Genomic DNA, 7,031 nt, shown 5'->3' with positions numbered 1-7,031 from the left:
TTTTGAACACCATGTACTGACTTAGAGACGCTTTGGGATTCTTTAATGACTTTAGTGTACTTTATGGGGCTGCTGTCATGTTAATTTGTGTTGTGTTTGTTGTGAAATGTATTTAATATATCATTTAATATATAATGTTCAACATGAGTTTGTATGTTCTCCTCGCGCCTGTGTGGGTTCTCTCCGGGTACTCAAGCTTCCTCCCACACACCAAAAACATGCAGGTTAGGTTCATTGGAGACTCTAAATTGCCTGTAGGTTTTTAATGGTTGTTTATCTCTATATGTTAGCCCTGTGATGGACTGGTGGTCTTGCCCAATGACAGCGGAGAATGACTCCAGCCCCCTGCAACCCCTATGTATGATAAGCGGTTTGGAAAATGGACTGAAATGAATTTGTTTGCATTTATTTGATCAACATCAAGCACTTAAAGATAGGAGTTCGACTAATATAAAGAAAACAGGGACATTAATCCTGCTTTGATCAGTAAAACTAAACCAAATATTTATCATTTAAGAGAGAAAATGAGACAGATTCTGAATTTCACGTCTGTCCAAAAGCTTTTACAATAATAACTTATTAAATGAATAGCAGTTTCATTAGAGAAGTACATAGATTCTTTAAAAAAAAAAAGATAACATGGTTACATAAGTGATTTCTGAGTCACTTTTGTGGTTCTCCATATGACTTTGAAGATTCTGAGTTTCTGGCAGCAAACTGGGTGAAGAGTTAGAAACTTCGGGTTTGTGGATATAAAATATAGTCGTCAAAATAACAAACTACTGAAGGGAGATGTTTTGTGTTTTTAATGATTTTTGAAGTAGGGGGATGTAATAGGGGCTTTCTCCATCCTCTCCACATGTCAACCTGGCATTGCAGTAGTTTCATATACAGTATACCTCTCTAAAAGTGTAAAAATGAAGATGCATAATGAAAGTAATTTTGCACCAAAACTGGTGCAAAAAAAATAATCCTGTTTCAATTTCATTTCTGCAAAGAAAAGCTTGTTTTGAGTGTTTGGATCCTAAAATGCCCAAGATTCAGTACAAATGTCCACTATAGTTTAAAATCTTCCCAAATGTCTTTTACTCTAAAATTTGATGACTTTTCCTAAAGTGGTCCAAAATGCACAAAAATGGAAATATTTTACAATGTTATACTTTTGTATAGGCCCTACAAAGATTTGTCCATTGAGGCTGTTCTGGGTAAAATTTGACCCGTGTCTATTGACATGTCTTTTAGTTAAATGAATAGTTAATATTTTAATAATATAGTTGTAATGAAAATTTCTTTTTATGATGTAGCAGTGAAGACTGATGGCTCTAATGGTTATACAATAAACCCCACAGTTCCATAAAGTTCTTGTCATTTTCACTTTCAATAAAATATATTTCAATCATTATTGCTGTGTTATATTTTCATGTCTTAGGTAAAATAGTAGCTGTTTTTTCTCCAAAAATGAGTGGTGTAAAACCTAACAAAAACACTCTCTGCTCTCTGAAACATTAATCAAGGTTTAATCACACATTTATTGATCAGTCAGATCAGCTATTGATGCTTTCTAAATACATCTGTGGTTCAAAATTTGGTATAGACACTTTTTATGAAGGGATTCTTAGACCGGGTCAAAATTGTTGCAGAACATAGAATATGAACAGTATGTAAGGGTTCATTTTGATGCTGGAGGAGTGATCTTCTGTATTTTGAGATCCTCAGTTTCTTGCATTCATTTCCCTTAGTTACTTTGTTTTTTCTCTGGAATAGTTTTCCAGGAAAGTGTGTCCTTGTGTGTTTTTTTGTCATCTTGTATTTAGTCCAAACATCTCACAGTGCCTCCATAAACACACAGCGCATCACTTCCTGAGAGAGAGAGGGGGATTTTTCCAAGGAAACTCTAATTCAAACTCTCATTTACAAGGAATGTTTTGAATCTTTCCATTAAGAATAACCCCACAAGGGCATATCACTGCATAAAACACCAATTTTAAGAGGGATATGAGACTGCTTTACTGAAAATCCTGGGTGTGCCTGAAAGGTTTGACCAAAAAGAGAAGTTGGTTGGATGAGTCTGTTGTTGGGAAGTGAAAAAGAGAAGAGTCAGTGCTGTTTACTGTAAGTATCTGACTGTGGTTTACAATGGGAAGATAAGAGGGCGAATCATTGATAAAGACAGTACAGTAGATGTTTGTAAGATAGTAAAATGATGATTTGTTTTAAATGTTTTTATCGTCACATTACTGCAGGACACTAAAGCTTTCTTTCTTACCCTTAAAATGTAGCACTTTTCTCTCTCTCTCTTCTTCAGTTTTGGTTGAGTAATTGATGGACTCTGCACTCTTCTGCTCATTGCATGAGTCATTTATCAACCAGCATTAGCTAATCAGGGAGAGAAATTGACCTCCACTGTGTTTTCGAGGAAGTCACGTCACAGGCAGGAAGTCATGTCCAAACAGTGCCAAAAGAAGGGTGTGGGGGCACAGAGTGAAGTTTAAAGCTGTAACCAGAAATAATGAAATTTCGTCCCTTTAAAAAAAATGTGTTTTCACTATTTCAAAATAGTCTTATTGCAAGGGCGGTAGTGGTTTAGATAAGTCACAAAAAGCACAGAGGGTTTTTCCACTCCAAGTGACCAGTGTGTGACGATGGTGATGGTGCAAGAGGGGTACTTACTTACTCTGTCATGGAGGAACATCTTTACCCCAAATTTTGTGATTTTAAAGGTGATGATATCCTGCTTACTCTCCGTCTGCCCATACCTGATTAAGCAAGTTGATTAAAAGTGTGTACCTTTGTATTTAGCTGAACACACCTGACTCAGTCAATCAGCTGTCAGTAGAACATAAGGAAGCATGGGAGCTACTGTTTTATTCACTTAATTTATATCTTTTGTGGAGATAAACCCTCACATATTGTTCATATTCTGGCTCATAATCAGTCTCTACACCAATTCACATTCATAAATTCCCCATCAGTCATTAATGAAGAGTGTATTCTAATCATTTATGGGGAAAAAAAGACATAAAAAACGATTTTTTATGATCCAGGATAACATTTTATAGAATATAAAGACATACAGCAACATGTTTGAATGGTGATTTAAAACAATGTGCTTTTTATCTCCATGTTTGTATATTCAGGGTCACATTAGGATAAGCCCACCTAGAGAAAATGAGTAGTGGGTGTTTTTACAGCTCTTAAATGTTAAAATGGGTCAAATTTGACCCTGGACAGTATGCAGTCGTGGAGGAAATCTTCAGATACTTTGGATAAGTAAAAGTAATATAGTTTAGCTTATTTCAGTCATTTTAAATGTGTGCAACTCAAACATACATGTAAATAAATAGTCATATGCCCTTGTTTTCTTCGTCTCCCTTGGAAACTGTGACAACCCCTCCAAAAAAGGCTAATTATTTATCAATGACTTATTAATCGAGTAGATATGACTAGGTTTGAGTAAAACTAACAACATCACTGGGTATAAACATTCATTACAAGTCCAAAATAACACATGTATGCTCTATTTGAAGTCATCATAAACATGTCAAACATTTACCTTCTGCTCTAAATGTTATATTCATATTAGAAAGCTGAAATCCATCTGTATGATCAACTCAGAAGTTAAAGTTCTGATATGTTGCTTCAAATGGATGCAAAGCCAACAACAGGTAGATTTATTGAGGATATCACCATTGGTAATATTGGTGTACTGTATTGTATTGTATTGTATTGTATTGGTATTATCATTGGTATTGGTGATATCCTAAAAAGATCTAACTGCATTGGGAGCTGCAGTGTGCCGGCTTGGTCCAGCACCTGCTTTCTTTCTTTTTCTGGATGTGCGCATCCACCACAAACTTTTTTGCAAACCCAACAACAAAATGAGTTATTTCCAGTGAGATGCATCACTTTTTTTTATACCACTGTGGAGATGTTTATATTTTCTTTGTGGACTGTAAGTAGATTAAACACAGCAGCAGTTTACAGTCAACGTAACCTGCTTTGTGTCACTCAACAGCAGCGTTCCTGTTTTATAGTTGGAATTTTACTTTCATGTGTGGTGACCCCTGCTGTCCTGTGTGTTCACCTGTCGGCTGTTTACCTGTTTTTTCAGGTGCTTGTTAGGGTAGCTGGTGACACCTGAGGACCCACAGTGAGGTCTAATTATTAACACCATGCTGCAGCTCAGGCAGCTTGCTCACTCTCCTCTGACTGCTGTTTAGTTATGTCTTTGTTATTTCTCTAAATGTAACTTTAATCTTTTACAGTTACTGAGAAAAAAATGTGTCATTAAATTACAGTTACTAATGAAAATGTTGATGATTACTAAGAGGGTTACATCTGAAATCAGACCGTAGACCTTATTTTTCTCAGGAGGGTTTTTCCTCATTTTTTAATATTTAACATGTTACTGAATACATATATTGCTTTTTTTAATTCTTTGATGTCAATATTTTTATATTTTGTAAATAAATCATGACGTCGGCTTATTTAGAGCACACATGGACTTAAATGGTGTCACAGTACCAATTAAGTCCATACCAGACTTTTGACTTTTTTCATCAAATGTCTTTATTTTATATTCTACAATCTACATGAACTAATGAATACATTTTCAAATGAGAGATAAATCTTGCTTTATAAGAAATTATTTCTCTACTAAATCATGTCAGTATTCATGAAACACACCTGAACTTAGATTTTGGTGCTTAATGGGTACACTTACCCTAACAGCTGAAAACATTAGTTAGAAAATTAGAAAAGTAATCAAATGCAATGAGTTACATTACTTTGATGAAGTAATTGAAATAGTTACATTACTTATTACATAAATAGAGTAACTAGTAATCTGTAACCTATTACATTTCCAAAGTAACCTTCCCAACTCTGCACACCTTGTACTGATCCTACAGACATCAACACCCCATACATTATATATTCTGCTAATTTAATGTAATATATCATCTTTAGTTAAACATTCTCCCCTTTCTTGTGGACAGGTTGTAACAAATAGAGGCTCATCCTACGTGCACACTGACACTGAGCAGACTTTTATGACAGTGACGAGATGATCGGACCTGCACTACCATGAATGGATGTTCCTGTTTGTGGGAAGGTAAACATTTACCTCCTCCTCCTCCTCCTCCTCCTCCTCTCTGAATACAGATCACACGGTAGCTTCTACTTGTGCTTCAACAGCTTTATTAACTCAAGAATGCATACAGGATAAATTGTAAAAATAAAAAGGAAAACATTACATTACAGTATTTAAATTTCTCCCACGATTTCAATCATTGGAAGCATTTAGAGTAAAGCCTGTGTGTGGTTTTTGTTTATTTTTACAGAGAAAAAACAGTAAAATGTTTTTTTTTTTACCGGATGATAAAAAGGCACAGAGAACTTTGGAAGAGTTAACATGTCTGAAATGAACAAAAAAAAGGTCATTTCTCATACATTTGAGAAGTTGGCAGCTGACATTAATATGAGATAAGAAAATCTTTCTTCTACCATCTAAACAAATTTAAAAAAACAAACTGCTACATCTCAGCTGTTGTAGCATCACAATAATTTCATCTAACTCTACTTACATGAGGAGGCAAATTTTCATACAAGTCCAAAAAAAAGAAAAATCAAACTTATACATGACGAAAACATGAATACTAGTGTTTTTTATAACATTTCTAACAAATATGAAGAGAAACTAACTCAACTTTTTGCCTCATTAATGATAACTGCATCAATACTGTGAGTTTATCAATGATATATTTCAAAGTTATAATAAAAGGATGTATCAAACTGCATGTATCAACAGGTTACATGGTTTGGTTTAGTCCACTTTTTAATAACTGAAAAGATTTCCAACATAGGAAAAACACAGATTTTTATATTTATAGTAATGTATTTAAAAGTACATTTTACTAAAATGTTAGATTTTTTAAAAATTTATTGGCTCAAATTTAGCTTATAGGGAGTGTTTGATAAAAAATAAACTGCACCCGCCTGACACCTCAAGAGGATTAAAACAAACAGCAAGAGTAAAATCGCAGGGGATTGTTGACTCAGGCAAGATAACCAAGTAGTAACAGTTGAAAATTCACTTTTTCTAGTAAATGCACCATTTAAAAAATAAAATGTTTAGTACAACTGTATAAAAAGATGCCACTGAAACGATCGATGCCACTGATGTTCGCATGTTTTGTTTTGTTTTGAACTCGGAAAACAAAACAGAAGAAGAAGAAGAAACTGGAGATAATGTTGCTCCTATTATATAGATGTTGGCTCAAAGTTAAAGCAGAGCAGTTATGTGTTCCTGCACAGGTTTAAATGATGATGATGATGATAATGAAAGAAGGGATTAAATGTGAGTCAGAAAACTTGAAAAGCTGCAAAGAGAAAGACTTTTCAGGTTTGTCACATTGTTTAACCCATGTACATCTTCTCTTTTTTCACAACTTTTATTTTGAAAGATTTAGCACCACCTGCTGTTTTCCATGACACAGACAGGTCACAATAAAAAGGTGCAGTATGTAGAATTTAGGGGTAAATAGTGAAATCAGCTTTACAGAAATGGAACATAATATTCATAAGTGTGATTTTCTTTACCTTAGAATGAAACCTTAATGCATCAGCCATGTTTCTACATTAGTAGTGGGTCTTTCGTGTTTTTTGTGCGAGTTTCGCAGCCACTGAAGGTCCTCCTACTCGCTTGGAAGGAGAGGAGAGGGGTAATCAGTTGGTTTATTTTGCATCCTCACCACCAGATGTCACTAAATCCTACAGACTGGTCCTTTTTAAAATCGGTGATAAAGTGTAAATGCAGAGGAAAATCGAGCGAATAAGCAGTGTCGGGTTAAAGTAAGCGGACTGCAGCACCGTCAGTCTGACCTCACAACTCCTCCATCAGCTTTTGTTTCACAGTGAGAGACTGATGAGGGAAAACCCCTCCAAAGAAACTGCCTGTTGTGGTTCAGCTACAAGCAACACCAGGGTTACACAGAATTATGCGAGTCTAAATAACTTTTTTTGTATGTGCG

The sequence above is a fragment of the Scomber japonicus genome, chromosome 6, assembly GCF_027409825.1.
Source record: "Scomber japonicus isolate fScoJap1 chromosome 6, fScoJap1.pri, whole genome shotgun sequence".
Taxonomy (NCBI): domain Eukaryota; kingdom Metazoa; phylum Chordata; class Actinopteri; order Scombriformes; family Scombridae; genus Scomber; species Scomber japonicus.
The sequence above is the reverse complement of the archived record's forward strand: the minus strand, read 5'-3'. Positions refer to the sequence as shown.